General features: G+C 38.3%; 1 long non-coding RNA gene across 1 annotated transcript in view; it reads left to right on the forward strand.

The window, feature by feature from the left end:
• Positions 1–2337: 2337 nt before the first annotated feature.
• LOC149148765 (uncharacterized) overlaps positions 2338–16354 on the forward strand; it is a 28429-nt gene continuing 14412 nt past the window's right edge. The window contains exon 1 of the long non-coding RNA XR_016262640.1: positions 2338–2770. This is a non-coding gene — a long non-coding RNA (uncharacterized LOC149148765). The remainder of the gene's footprint in view (positions 2771–16354) is intronic.

A 16354-nucleotide genomic window follows, 5' to 3' on the forward strand; every position in this document is an offset into this window, starting at 1 on the left:
CATGTACAAAACATCATCAAAAACACATTACAACAGGAACATGATAAAGGAGTTCACCCCTCCTGGGCTACGTCTCCTTGGTCCAGCTTCCAAATGGCTTGGGCCTTTCTATTATGCTAAATAATGTAAAAATATGTGTTTACAATGATCAAATGCTTCGAAAACTTGCTCCAATGAGTCTAGAATATGCAAAAATGGTTATCTAGCCTCTTTTTGCATCCAATTTGGTGGAAAACTAAAGAAGTTATGACCTCTCTTAGTTCTCCCAATATTCGCTCCACAAATTGCACCATTTCTGGCATGAACCTACAATTTTGCTCCAAAATTGCGCTAACTGGGCGAAAGTTTCCCTACGCGGCGATCCATAATCTATTGGTACCGACTGTTCCATCGCAAATCACAATTGGCAGAGAACCAACGGTCTTATGGTCTGTGAACGCGGTGGGGCGATGTGTGATTGCGATACGACGGACCCAATCGAACTATTAACTAGAACCCATAATCTTATTGCATTCAGGATCCATCACAACTCACAATCAGCAGAGTGAGGGAGGTAACAGATATATGAGACTCTGCATTTTTGCGATGTGCAATTATTGCATCGCAAACCTGGGTACGCTGGGGGCCGATTCATCGCATCGCACCCTGACTTGTTCTAGGGCCGATTCTTTGATGCCGACCCACCTGCGACATGCGATTTATGAAATGCGAGGCCAATGGCAGCCTGTCACTTGGCGCTTCCCCATTCGTTGAACGGTCTTGCCACGTCATCCACTCCTGCCATTTGTCCAAGTCAAACCTGAACTTTGACTTGCTCTAACTTCTTCATATGAGCTCGGATTCGAGTGTCGTTCGCATCGTTAGAATCAGGATGACGAGCACTTCGATCTGAAGCTGAGTTTATCGGGATTCTGCCACTTTGAGTTTTGAGCCTAATTTTTAGCACCTGGTCACGGAGTTAGGCGACTCAGTGGATAAATTTTGACTTGGAGAACGAGGTAAATCCTCGTATGTATTTCTTGCTGTCGCGATTTCTCTGAAAGGTTAGCCGGTGTGAGAGGCAACCTGTTGTACTCAGATTCTACTTGCTTAATAATACAAACCCTCTATCTGTTGCACTGGTTTTCCCGCATTGGGTTTTTACGGGGTTGTGTTGTCCAAAAATAATGATGTCCCTTGTGTGTTTGTCTCATATTTGTTTCAAATTATGATCTGTATGTCAGTGTAGTCTGCAATAGTGTTTTTCATCACCGTTTATAAATTAAATAACTTGTTGAATGTAATAACAAGTGTGAGATGATAAAGCAGTGATTGCAGTAGGATTTCTTATGTATAGATTCAGAAATTTTCACAATCTACAGATCCCCCCACTATTTTTCTTCTAGGGATACAATCATATTGAAATGCCCCTCGCCCCATGCCCCCCAATTATGCAAGGCTCTATCTGATGAAGATTGCGAAGGGTGAATAAACCCTGAAGAAAGTTTCTCTTCTTAGCTACTAGCGGTGATCTATAGATTGCTATGAAGAACATGTGTCACTGACACCTATTGGTTGCATCCTTACTGCAAGAAGTTGAGGGGATGCCAACCAACCTTGGAAAGTAATATCCAAAGGGTTCCAAAGGACGAACATGTTGTGGGCCGAGTTGCTTACAACAAGAGATTGAACCTAACACCCCTTCCAGAGTATTTGAGAGAGCATTTCCATTCTTTCACAAGTACACATGGTTTCCTTCAAGATTACTATACCAAGGTTTTCCTTTTTACTTTGATCTTTAAAGAGCTTGTGTTGCTCTTGCCGTTCAGGGACCTGATGTTCCAAGAGAACATATTCATTGAGGGATGGGTGGCGTGGGAGATGGAGAAAAGATCTTGGATAATCATTGGACTTTACCTGAATTCACGAAGAAATTGCCCGCTTGTTGAACCATCTCGTGGGTGGTCTTCCTTCCTCTTTGATTTCCCTCACTGCTTGATTTCCGTAACGTCATAGCCCGAGGTGTCGATTAGAACTGCCAACTAACCAATGGAGATGAACGATCGAGCTATTGAAGAAGAAGTTGTCAGGATTTGCTGCAGAGGTCAAGATTGGTGTAGAGAGAACCCTTTAGTTAACGAAAACCCTCCGAGTTTGTGCTCCAACCATCTATTTTGACCTCTTAAGTAGGTTTATTTTAGGTTTTATGATTTATTACTTTAAAATTTTAATAATTTAATAAAAATAGGTTTTATTAGTTTAGGTTTATAATTTTATTTTAAATATTATTAAATAAATAATTTAAATATTAAATTTGTATAAATTAAATATTTTAAATTTTTTCTCAATTTTAAGTTTGTTTATACATTTAATAATATATTTTAAATAAAAAATAACTCTCATCAAAACCATCCAAATTTTAATAAAAATATAAAACATAGCACAATACAGATTAATCTAGTCTGCAAATTATTCCATTTGAAGAAACAAGTGACTAAGAATCTTGGACCTCCACATCAGACCAGCGAACAAACCATTAATAAAAAATATAACTGTTAGACTTCGCAAATTAATCTGTGTGGAGAAACGAGTTACTATGGACCTTGGTAGGTCTCCACATCAGACCCGCGAACAAACCCTTGGTGGCACGCTTCGTGGGACATCGACTATATACAAAAACTGACTCCACCGTTTCTCTCTCACCAAGTGTTTCCTTTGCAAGGGAAGAATAGCGAGAGCTAATCGCAGACCACCTATAAGTCCAGGGTCTCACTTCGGCAAATTTTCCCTGGTAATCTCCCTTTTTCTTCAATTCATGAATGTTGTTACGGAACCGATTACTTGTGTTTTTGGCCGATGTTGAATAAACTCTTGTTATATATGATCTCTTTAGCTCTCAGAGTTCTGTATTTGGCCTCTGCCTTTATTTTTATCTTCAGGGTTTTGAGGTTATTGAGAAGCAATTGCCAAATGGTCTGGAGTTCAATTCCTGCACACCAGTTGCAACCATTCAAATGATCTCTATATCTATGCTAATGGTTTCTCTCTTGCTTGCGTGTTGCCGTGACTTTTTGAAACCTGTGCAATTAAGAGGGTTAAGTTGGTTTCAGAGACAGCATTTGGGTTGGTTATCGCAAACAGAGAGTTTAGAGGGTTTTTTTCCCATGGTGTTGTGAGGGTTTCCCGTTTATGATACTAAAATTGCAAAATTGCTTTCTTTTGTTGTAAATACGGCATTCATTTAAAATACGCCAGACGATGGAAGATAATATAGAATCATGGTATTCATTGTTTGTTCGCCATTCATCTGCTTTAAATAGAATATGAATTCCTTGACTTTATATTCCTTAATTTCCCAGGGCACCACTGCATTGCTGGACGAATGATGTGAGTGTTTTTAGTGTTGTTAGTAAAGCTGAAATGCCTAGCATCAGATTTGAATTCACTGAGTTGTTCCTCAGATCTCATTGACCACTTCTTTTTCTTCACCAAATTCAGTGCCAAATAGGGAGATGAGGTGCTTATTTATATTAGTTCAATCCACAGTGAACCGTCATGACTATAGGAGGAGGTCAACTTGAGTTTAGTTTGAGCTGACTCCTGCAATTGATAGTAAATCCATGCTTTTGATATTGCTTTGTGATTGTTATGCCAGTACGATCCCATTTGGGTTGTGCTCATATAGCTTGTTTTAGTTAGTTTCAAACCATGAAATCTACCCCAACTTCATCTAATGGGCTTGTAATATAGCCTTCTTTCCCACATTTTCTTGACAGCGGGATTGCTGTTCTTGGGCATCAACAACATTATTAGGGTTTAATGGACAGTAATTTTCCCACAAATGAAGGCCTGGGTTCGACAGCATTCCCCATCAAATCTCTGAAACCCACAGCTCCCCCAGTTGCAGGGATGAATCTGTTCATTCTGTGAAGATCTACTCCATCAAGAATCATGGTGCCAAGGTTGAGAATGCCCTGTGGGTGACCAGAAGGACGACGGACCTGCAGTGCCAAGAAACTCATCCCACTGAAATCTGTGCTCCCGTAGCCCTTGAGGAGAGTGGAAAGCAAGACCACCTTGAATGATGACTCCAATCCTCAAATATCAATATAGTCTCCAACCTACTCTCTCACAAGGCTCCAACCTTGTATGAGGACTCCAATCCTCAAATATAAACAATGTTTCACAATTTCACATGTGCAAGAAATACTCCAATATGCAAAATGCAACTGGAATCTTGTCATAGTTATAGTTCTCATAGTCAGTGAAATGGTTGCAATGTGGTGGGAAACTAGAAAATTATTAGAAGTAATGAATCTGATCAAATAAAAGACACCACCAATTTGATAACAAATCTACTCTGCCAAATTTGTGCAACATTAAATATAAATCTAGGCTTCAACTTGGTCTTCAAGGTCTTATTCAGATCTGCTTTAAGAAGGACTACAATGTCTGCTCCAAACTTTTGCTCCAATACTCTTCCAATCTGCACTAAAAGTGAGCCCCAGATTTTCTGCTCCAAATCTTTTCAAGTCTGCAACAAGGAATCTCCAAGTCTGCTTCAAGAGAGGCTACAATGTTGCTCCAAAAGTTAACCCAAGGTCTGCCCCAAAAGGTACTTCTTCTACTTCTGGTTCAAGATTTGTTCAATAGGCTTCAAGATTTCTCCAAAAAACTCTCCAAGATGCTGATTCAAGGCTTATTCAAAAAGCTTCAAATTCTGTTCAAGAGGTTGATACATAATGTCTTTAGAAGCTGCTCCAAAGCTCTTCAAGGGTTACTGAGAGTCATTCCAAGTACATCACTCGACATCACTGGTTTGAGATCATTGCACTGGTCAATGTTCTGATTTGGAGCTCAAAACATAGAACCTATTTGCACAATCGCATTGATTCCTCACAGTGCTCCACTATTCATCATTTATTCCATTGTACATACCGACACTTACTTCAGACTTGCATCAACTGAGCATGGCCAGTTTTCCTAATCAGCAGAGATCTAAGCCTTGCATATTACCCTTTGCAATCGACTTCTTAAACTGTAAAATTAAACTGTTATATGTACCTTCGCTGACAACTTGAAGGAGTTCTGAAATTTTTATTCAAATAGGCTGAATAGAACTTCAGATGATGTGTCTGTGATTTCATCAGGTCCCATAAATAACCTGACAAAAGCGTGACAGTGTGTCCCTCAAAGAGGTATTCCAAATCATTTCCCAACATCAACATTGTTGATTGCATCAAATCCTTCTAGGTAACAATATTTTGATGCATTGATCACTCCAACAGGGCCTTGAACATGGTGGAGTCCAGAAAAAAAGCTTAGAATTCCGAAGCAACACACCTATGCCTTACAGCATATGTAGAAACCAATGATGCATAATTGATCAAATTCACAAATGGTGTTTCCAATAATTGTAAAGCTGCAATTGAGCCCTCGACTCTCCAAAGGGGTATCTTAGGAAAAACAATGGAACTCTATAGTATTGCATATATCTCAATGTCTAAACAATTAAGTTCTCACAGATAACTAAGGTAGCATGAGGCAAAGGAATGCTTAAAAAGAACAATCTTTTCTTTGTTAACATCTTTCTTTGTTAAATTCTTGAAATTGCTGTGACTCAAGCTTTGGACGACCCCCCCCAACTGTATTCTCTGTATCTGGGTGGATTTTTCTCATTGACCAAATCAGGTACAGGTCCCACCATAACATAATACGAAGGATTTAAAAAGAATGGGACAGGGAACCTTTCCTTCTTGTCATTCACCACCACCGTATGTTCTATACTTTCATATTTGTCTTTGCTCCTTGCTCCAATACTCTTCCAATCTGCACTAAAAGTGAGCCCCAGATTTTCTGCTCCAAATCTTTTCAAGTCTGCAACAAGGAATCTCCAAGTCTGCTTCAAGAGAGGCTACAATGTTGCTCCAAAAGTTAACCCAAGGTCTGCCCCAAAAGGTACTTCTTCTACTTCTGGTTCAAGATTTGTTCAATAGGCTTCAAGATTTCTCCAAAAAACTCTCCAAGATGCTGATTCAAGGCTTATTCAAAAAGCTTCAAATTTTGTTCAAGAGGTTGATACATAATGTCTTTAGAAGCTGCTCCAAAGCACTTCAAGGGTTACTGAGAGTCATTCCAAGTACATCACTCGACATCACTGGTTTGAGATCATTGCACTGGTCAATGTTCTGATTTGGAGCTCAAAACATAGAACCTATTTGCACAATCGCATTGATTCCTCACAGTGCTCCACTATTCATCATTTATTCCATTGTACATACCGACACTTACTTCGGACTTGCATCAACTGAGCATGGCCAGTTTTCCTAATCAGCAGAGATCTAAGCCTTGCATATTACCCTTTGCAATCGACTTCTTAAACTGTTCAATTAAACTGTTATATGTACCTTCGCTGACAACTTGAAGGAGGTCTGAAATTTTTATTCAAATAGGCTGAATAGAACTTCAGATGATGTGTCTGTGATTTCATCAGGTCCCATAAATAACCTGACAAAAGCGTGACAGTGTGTCCCTCAAAGAGGTATTCCAAATCATTTCCCAACATCAACATTGTTGATTGCATCAAATCCTTCTAGGTAACAATATTTTGATGCATTGATCACTCCAACAGGGCCTTGAACATGGTGGAGTCCAGTAAAAAAGCTTAGAATTCCGAAGCAACACACCTATGCCTTACAGCATATGTAGAAACCAATGATGCATAATTGATCAAATTCACAAATGGTGTTTCCAATAATTGTAAAGCTGCAATTGAGCCCTCGACTCTCCGAAGGGGTATCTTAGGAAAAACAATGGAACTCTATAGTATTGCATATATCTCAATGTCTAAACAATTAAGTTCTCACGGATAACTAAGGTAGCATGAGGCAAAGGAATGTTTAAAAAGAACAATCTTTTCTTTGTTAACATCTTTCTTTGTTAAATTCTTGAAATTGCTGTGACTCAAGCTTTGGACGACTCCCCCCAACTGTATTCTCTGTATCTGGGTGGATTTTTCTCATTGACCAAATCAGGTACAGGTCCCACCATAACATAATACGAAGGATTTAAAAAGAATGGGATAGGGAACCTTTCCTTCTTGTCATTCACCACCACCGTATGTTCTATACTTTCATATTTGTCTTTGCTCCAAACCAGCACAACACAAAAAAAGGCTTGTTTCTATGAAAACTGTAGGGTGCTTAAAACAAAATAAGTTGCTTTGTTAACATCTTTCTTTCTTAAATTCTTGAAATTGCTGTGACTCAAGCTTTGGACGACTCCCCCAACTGTATTCTCTGTATCTGGGTGGATTTTTCTCATTGACCAAATCAGGTACAGGTCCCACCATAACATAATCCGAAGGATTTAAAAAGAATGGGATAGGGAACCTTTCCTTCTTGTCATTCACCACCACCGTATGTTCTATACTTTCATATTTGTCTTTGCTCCAAACCTGCACAAGACAAAAAAAGGCTTGTTTCTATGAAAACTGTAGGGTGCTTAAAACAAAATAAGTTGCTTCTAAGGCAGCGCTGACAGAATGAATGCAAGCTATATATGGCCATTCACTCATAGATCAATATATTTTATTTCCAGGCTAATGCAATGTACATAGCCAAACATATATTGCCTTAACCATTTTGTTAAAGCTTGTTTCTTCTGGCTTCACTTGTAAATAAAGAAAAATATCATTTCATTAACAGAGACAACTGATTATTTAAATTGTACAATCTATTTCAATTAAGAAACCAACAATTTTTTTGGTTCAGTCCTAGGAAACTAGACACTTACATCATACATGGCGTTGAACATATCAGATTAAAGATATCCCGAGGACTATTCTGCATACCATGAATTTGTATGGGCAGGAGTAAGAGAATTTTGCTCCAATTTACATACCCCACAAACCCATCCAATAATGTCATACATTCTGTCATGTGATACCCCAGAATATAGTTATGGATTAGCTCAAGCATCCAAGGTTTCTGATTTTCCAAGACTTGAGTTTGCCTTGCTCATACTTACACTTTCTTAAGAGGCAGTACCACTGCAGGCACTGCTGTGGGTGGGATGATTCTTACAGCATGCATTCTGTTTTTCAAGCAAAAAGAATAAGATGATATCCATGCCTGTAAGATGACATCTTTGAGGTAAAAAATCTTTGTCAATGTATCATCAAAGGAAACGCAAAGGAAACCTTATGCCTTACTGCGTTTTCTTTGGGCATCAAAAGGAGGTTCTTTCACACCATTCCCTCCCTCTGTTAGAAACCTCTCTTGCAGATAAAACAACAACAATTTCTGCAGAGCAGAGATCTCTCTATCCTTGCCTTCCAACTCACCTACTCTGGTTTCAAGCTCTCCTGCTCTTTCATTCATTTTTGTATCCAACAGCCTTATGAGCTCATCTTGAATCACCTTCTGTATCATCTGGGACCTCTTATACTCGTCCACTTCCTGAAGCCACAGGTCTGCGAATTGACAATCTTTCCAGGCCTCGAACCAAGGACCTCCCATTGTATAATGTATAGCTTTGGGAAGTTCCTTGTCATCAATGTCATTGTGACCAACAAGGAAATTCCAGGTGTAGGGAATGGATCTAATATCATTGTCATCAAGCCAACTTGAAGGAGGTCTGAAATTTTTATTCAAATAGGCTGAATAGAACTTCAGATGATGTGTCTTAGAGAGACCTTAAATCTAGCGAAATACATACAAACTTTTCTTTTAGAAACCAGGTGAACATCAAAACGTTGTCTCAGAGGATAATTCAGAAAACTCGAGCCTTCTTCAAGAACTTGAACAGCCTCAGACTTGATTAGAAAGAGCTTTAGAAGGAACAAGATATACCTAGCAATATCACAGGACAAAAACTTTGGTCTCTGCTTCAGAATAGGTCTATTTAATGCGGCCTCCTTTCGTTTTAGGGCTCAGGTCTGCATTTGTTATCACTGAGTTGTTCCTCAGATCTCATTGACCACTTCTTTTTCTTCACCAAATTCAGTGCCAAATAGGGAGATGAGGTGCTTATTTATATTAGTTCAATCCACAGTGAACCGTCATGACTATAGGAGGAGGTCAACTTGAGTTTAGTTTGAGCTGACTCCTGCAATTGATAGTAAATCCATGCTTTTGATATTGCTTTGTGATTGTTATGCCAGTACGATCCCATTTGGGTTGTGCTCATATAGCTTGTTTTAGTTAGTTTCAAACCATGAAATCTACCCCAAATTCATCTAATGGGCTTGTAATATAGCCTTCTTTCCCACATTTTCTTCATTATAAAATAATGTCAAAGTAAAACGAGAGTTAGAAAATCAAAACGTTGTCTCAGAGGATAATTCAGAAAACTCGAGCCTTCTTCAAGAACTTGAACAGCCTCAGACTTGATTAGAAAGAGCTTTAGAAGGAACAAGATATACCTAGCAATATCACAGAACAAAAACTTTGGTCTCTGCTTCAGAATAGGTCTATTTAATGCGGCCTCCTTTCGTTTTAGGGCTCAGGTCTGCAGTTGTTATCACTGAGTTGTTTCCTCAGATCTCATTGACCAGTTCTTTTTCTTCACCAAATTCAGTGCCAAATAGGGAGATGGGGTGCTTATTTATATTAGTTCAATCCACAGTGAACCGTCATGAGGCTGACAACAAATCCTGATAAATACTTTCAAAATTCTGCGATCTTGGGTCACACCATCTGAGAAATCTCACAATCAAATCCTTGAGGGAAGGGATAGTCTTTGGACTGCAAGAGTACTAGAGCCAACGAGTTATTTCCGGGACCTTCGTTCTTTGAGCCAAACCGGCCAAGACAATCATTCATCTTCTAGTTGATTGGATGAGGTGAGGGAGAATCGGGTCTTTTTTTTTTAATTTGATTTGATTTCTTGATATCAACAGCAATTGACATATCTAATTCTCTCGTTTTTATTTTAATAACCATAATTACTTGCAGACTTTTTGGGGGTTAATGGTGTTTTTTGTTTATTGATTCTCTGTTTGAAGCTTTCCATAAAATTATATACCTTCAATGCAATTCAGAGAAAAATTTACTTGAAGTTTTTAAGGTTCGTTATGTTGTAAGTGATTGGTTCTTTTACAAACATTAGATCTTCTCCAGAGTATTTATTTAAGAGTAGTGTCATAGAAATTAACATGCTTTTGTTTTTAAATTTTGTTTTTATGCCAGGTTAGATTTTGATATTCTCAAATTTGAAAAAAAAATCTTAAGGAAGTTGTTTATATGATTGATATATATTTATTAGTTTATATTTGTTAATGTATTAATATTAATTTCATTTCAGTTTTGGTTATGTTAATATATTTAGGCCCCAAACCATTTTCATCAGCTGCAGATATATTGTCAGATTGTAGATTTTCCAATTCTTCATTTGCCACTGCTGTGATGCATTGGAAGATTGCAAGCAGCCTCTCCAGTGGGAAACTCCCTGGACCTTTTGTTGACAAAGTCAATTGATTTTAGCGAATATAATATATGTTTTCAATATATCTTCATATTAATTTAATTTCTCATTTGAATAATGATTTCTTAACTAGCCCTTTCCAAATCAATATGGCTTCCCGGTTGTTGTTCGCATATTAATTTAATTTCCCATTTGAATATTGATGCATATTTATGGCTACTTGCATTCCATTTCAATGGTTTTTGGCATGGCTTGTTAAAATTATGTTAATCACAATTGAATATTGTAAGGAGAGAGGAGTGGTTGAATGCAATTGGATCGTTGTGTGAATAATCGAAAGGTGCTTTCCTATCAAAAAAAGAGATCAAATTAAAGATGCCCAGAGTGGGTTTTATGTATATGTTCCCATTGTTTTCAGTAACCTTCATTATTCATCATTTCTCTTATTTTGGTTGCAGTTTATTGTTTCTGTAGAGGAGGTCTGAAGTCTGATCATGAAGAAAGTCCAGGAAATTATGAGCATATTCTTGGTCGTCTTTCAAATATGTCTTGCCACATGGCAATTCCTGAAACTCACGCCTGTGGGAGGGCTTGTACGAGGGGGGTTCCAATGGATCATTTCGCTGCTGCCCTTTTGCCAGTCTTCATATTACGCATTCATGCGGCGTTGTAAGGGCCGGGTGTTCAAGCACATGCGTTGCTTTGTACTGACCAAGGCTCCAGGGTTACATGATGAGTTGACGCCACTGCCAAGGTACCCAAGAGGGGCGAGTTCTAGGACTGTATTGGATATGTGGTACTTGGGGAAGAAATTCCATCTAGAGAGAGATGGCAACAAGTTGTTCGTGGATGACAAAATGTGCTACTACATTACTCATGCAATGTGGCAGACCCTGCTGGACGTGGGAGAAGTAGAGGAATATTCCGAAAGAGAAAAAGTGTTTTTGAAAAGTTACAGGGGGTTTTGGGATTCAGTGGTCACAGGGTCTGTCATGCAGTTGTCAGAAGCGTTGGACTGCATCATCGTTGAAAACCAGTACAGTATCGTGTATTCAGACGCTGCTTGGCTTCTCCCCGTGAATTTGTTATTGTCGGAGGAGAAAGTAGCAAAGGTGTTAAATTTGGTAGGCTTCTTCCTCCAAATCAAGAAAGTATTTTGGTTGATTCCACTAGTGTTCAGCTTAGCGTCGGCAGTATTGGAGTTAAGCACAAAATTGAGGAAATTGGTTTATAGCAACATCAATCGCCTCCTCTGCTGCTTCATGCATCGCGTGTGTGACAAGCTGAGTTACTCAACGAGGAGGCAGGTGTATTCATTGGGTCACTGGGTTGAAAATCTGAAGCCGTCCAATGATATACAATTGAGGGTAGTGAAGGGTGATATATGCGCACCAGTAGCTGGAGGCGTAAATGCCAATAACCCAAATGCAACGCTGGTGCTCTATGACTTAATTGACGTTGGCTTAATTTACGTTCTAGAAGGACAAAAGACCTTTAGGTGTGAAATTGTTTTCGAGTGTGAATCCTTTGTTATCGGGTGTACGATTGACGAAGTTATTAATAATTGCGTAGTGTCTATGTACCCTAATTGTGAAGCAGCTATTGCGGAGGAAAAATTAATGGGTCCTGCGTTGTATAGTGAAGCGGTGGATGGTGAAGCAGTTATTGCGGTGGATAGTGAAGCGGTGGATGGTGAAGCAGTTATTGAGGTGGATAGTGATGCGGCTTATAGTGCGGTGAATGGTGAAGCAGTTATTGCGGTGGATAGTGAAGCGGTGAATGGTGAAGCAGTTATTGCGGTGGATAGTGAAGCGGTGGATGGTGAGGCAGTTATTGAGGTGGATAGTGAAGCAGTTATTGCGGTGGATAGTGAAGCGGTGGATGGTGAGGCAGTTATTGAGGTGGATAGTGATGCGGCTTATAGTGCGGTGAATGGTGAAGCAGTTATTGCGGTGGATAGTGAAGCGGTGAATGGTGAAGCAGTGGATGGTGAGGCAGTTATTGAGGTGGATAGTGATGCGGCTTATAGTGCGGTGAATGGTGAAGCAGTTATTGCGGTGGATAGTGAAGCGGTGAATGGTGAAGCAGTTATTGAGGTGGATAGTGATGCGGCTTATGGTGCGGTGGATAGTGAAGCGGTGAATAGTGAAGCAGCTATTGCGGTGGATAGAAAACCGGTGTATCCTGAAACTGTTGCGGTGGATTGTAAGAATATGGATGAGTTTAGGAAGATGTGCACATTCATTGACTGCATGGCAAGCAACCGTTCAGGGTCATTGAAATTATATGACGAATATAAGAAGAAAGTGAAAGTTCGCGGGTGGAAGGAGTCTGCTAAACACTACGCGCAAAGTGGGTATCCGCCCATTTACGAACTCAGATTACAAAATGTAGAGTGTGAGTAGCATCTAAGTCAAAGTTTTTAGACTTTTCAAAGCTTCCCTTTATTTTATTCTTCCCTTCTTATTTTCTTATATGTCAATACCCACACACTTTATGTAATTTAATCGCCTTCCAGGCTAGCGTTCAACCGACACGTGTGATTCAATGTTGTTGTTAGTTTTTTTAATTAATATTTTATTATAAATAAAATATGACATATAATATTTGAAGAAATATTATTAATTATGATTTTATAGAGTTTCATATTTTTATGGGCTCGATTTTATGTTAAAGTGTTTTTATTGAAACATATGGTTTTTATTTTCCATAAAATAACATATGATAGTAAATGAAATTTAATTTAAAGAAATATTATCAGTGATGAGTTTGAGTTTATATAAACTGTAGGTAGAAAATTGCCTCTGCTCATGTAAACAAAAATTAGTATACATAAGGATTTAATTCTGCTATGCAATTCCAAATGAGTAGTTATTTTCTTAATCTCATGAAAACTACTTTTTCCATGTAAAATTTCCAAGTCTTGCCAAAAGAGTTTTCACATTTATGTTGCATGTACCTTGACAATTCTAATTTTCGATATATAATTAAGCAATTAATGAATTCATTCATCATTCTTTATGCAGAATTTTTCCCTACTCGCAAAGTAAACATTTTTAGAAACAAATTCTTCATGTTTTACATGCTTGACCATATCTTGGTTAATGTTTTAACATGAGACCTTCTCTTTCAGATTTCACTTGCTTACTTGTGCAACTATAATTCATAAGTTTCTTTATCTCAACTTGATATCGTGCTCCAAAGAAATGAGATGTTCACAAACTTTCTTGTCACAAGCACGATCGCCTTCCTCGCCCATCCACACATCCTCATATTGCAGATGGTTATAGCAAATAATCTGCTGTAACCAGAAATCTCTTTAGAATGGCAATTGAAACTCACGTATATTAATTGCATTACTGTAAATCCATGCAGCTCCGTAAAGAGGCACTATCATCTCGTGAAGATCGTAGACTTCTTTTGTAATTCCTATAAATGTATCCTCACAAACACAAATATGTGAGATGATTCAGATCGTACAAAGATCGATGCTCTCTGTTGCACCGAAATAGTGTAATTAAATTTGCATCTTCTGAATCGACAACAATTTGAAAATTATGCATGTAATTATGAAAAACAGAGAAGGGCGACTTCCTCCTAGTTAATAATAGATTCCCAAAGAGTATCGTTGTGAGCATAGCATAGAGAACAACTTGTATTTTTGTTATCACTGCCTTACAATTTGACACAGGTACTGACTCTATTACAGTTCCTCGGGTTCTCTCTTTCTTGATGACCTTCATCTACTATCCCTGGAATTGTGCGTCATAGGCAACCCACGAGATGAGCAACTTTATAGGGTGAGTGTGAGCATTGAACAAATGTCAGCGTAGAACATCAACTTCACCAAACACCAATTCGACAGGCATGTTGTTTTTAACTGTGGAGATTTCTTATTTCTCCATATGATGCTCATCTTAGGCATGCATTCAATGGGGAAAAACATAGAAGCTTCAGGATTTTAGAATTTATAACAGTTATCCATGTCTCACTGGTGATGTTTGCAATTTCTGCGAAATTTGGTTTGAGGACTTTCCTCAACCTACATTACAAAGAACAACCGAAGCACCTCGCCACCCTGACTCCCTAGTTTCATAAACTTCGTGGACAATAAGATGCCATATCACCGTTTTTTTATGTGTGATAATCACATTGGGTGCAGATAGACAAGTTTTCTTACTTAAATCAACTTAGTGATGAAGAACTACGTTATGATTATCATATTGTTGCTTGCAGCACCGTTGGGTGAGGCTACTCAAATTATTGGTTTCAAGCCATTCTATCTCAATAGAGATTCTCAGGTTGAAGCTACTCTTACAACTAGTTGTCCATTGGTTGAGGAAAGGACTCCTGCGATGGGGTTCCTGGAGGTGAGGGAATTTTTTGGCCAAAGAGCGAACTTGAAGCTAGCTGTATCTGTAAAGTCGAATGCTTCAAATTAGCGTTCTGATAGACTTCTTGAGGAACTATGCCCTTCTCTAAAATTTTCAGTGGTTCAACATGAAGTGAAAAAAAAATTATTTCACCCTTTCAACCCTTGGGCCATAGCCCCGGGATTGTTCATGACAATCTGCCTGGTTTGAGGCATTGAATAAGGCATTGTATTGTTTGTCAAACATGCACGCGATGACCAACTTGTATTCTCTCTCATGTCATATGACATGAAGTATTCCATAGTCAATAGTTCAAGTCAGAATATGGTGAATGATATATAGGTCATACATACAAATGCATGATGAACTAGCTAGACTCAGCCACTTAATGAAATATTCACGAATCTCTAGCAAATGCAACAATGTGCCTATGAAGGATGCCTATAAGAATGGTAATAGTTAGGGCATGGAATATAAAGTTTTTTTCTTTTTTCGATTCAAATAAAAGGTTCTCAATATAGCATGTATCCCTGAGTTATGGGTAAAGGAAATAACACATGCCGAATTGGAAAAATGCAGAAAATCACTACCCAAGCGATAAGCATAATTCTGAACAATCAAAGGAGGATAACATTTATCCCTACCTTGTAATACCAAGAACTTTGAGCTTTTAAAAGTGAATTTTAGTAACATAGTTGCTTTTACCTTGTTATGATAGTGTTTATCGGATGGTTCTATCAGTCCATGAGGGAGGACGCTTCATTATTCACCTTACCTTGGTGGTTAACTCGATCCGCAGTCAAGAAAAACAACTCGAAAGGTAAGAAACAACAATCACCAACGTGATTTTCTCCACTTCCTATATTTGTAAGGTGTTGTTTGCTTTTAAAACATTCGTATCCTCTATATTATATGGATTTCGATTTGAGCCCTTCCACAAAAGGCAAAGTTTCAAAAACGTGCCTTCCTTTTTGTGATTTTATGTCAATGATGGTGTTAATTTTCTAGTTTATCTTTTCAGTCGGAAGGGTGCAATGGTGACTTAATTGCAACAAGTGTTTCGCACCTACTGAGTCAACTAATGGTGTCATTCCATTAATGGTCAAGCTTTTATTTATAGCCTTCTGTCGCCTTGTTGATTATTCATCCCCAACATTTATCCCATACATGCACTTTTTATTATTCATCCCCAACATTTATCCCATACATGCACTTTTTACCATGCGCACTCGAATTATATGTTACACTAGTTGTGTTCTGCCTCCTCATTACCAACTTGCTAACCGCTAAGCTAATGCATGCACGAGAAGGGGTTTCAACATAACGGATCAACATTTCTCTCATCATCATAACGGATTAGCATAATAGATTTATGTTTTCAATATTATCATCATATTTTATATGAAGTGGTTTTAGCATACACAAATTTCAGTGCTTCCATATTTCCTTAATTTTAATTCAAATCTCATTTCTTATCCTCCACCATTATGTCATAATTTAATCAATTTTAATCCTTATTTTATAAAGCCCATATTTATTAAGAATATTATATACAAGTGAAATTTATATTATTGACC

Source organism: Pinus tabuliformis, chromosome 9 (genome assembly GCF_031772625.1).
Source record: "Pinus tabuliformis cultivar Carrire ecotype Pingquan chromosome 9, CPIR1, whole genome shotgun sequence".
NCBI classification, from domain to species: domain Eukaryota; kingdom Viridiplantae; phylum Streptophyta; class Pinopsida; order Pinales; family Pinaceae; genus Pinus; species Pinus tabuliformis.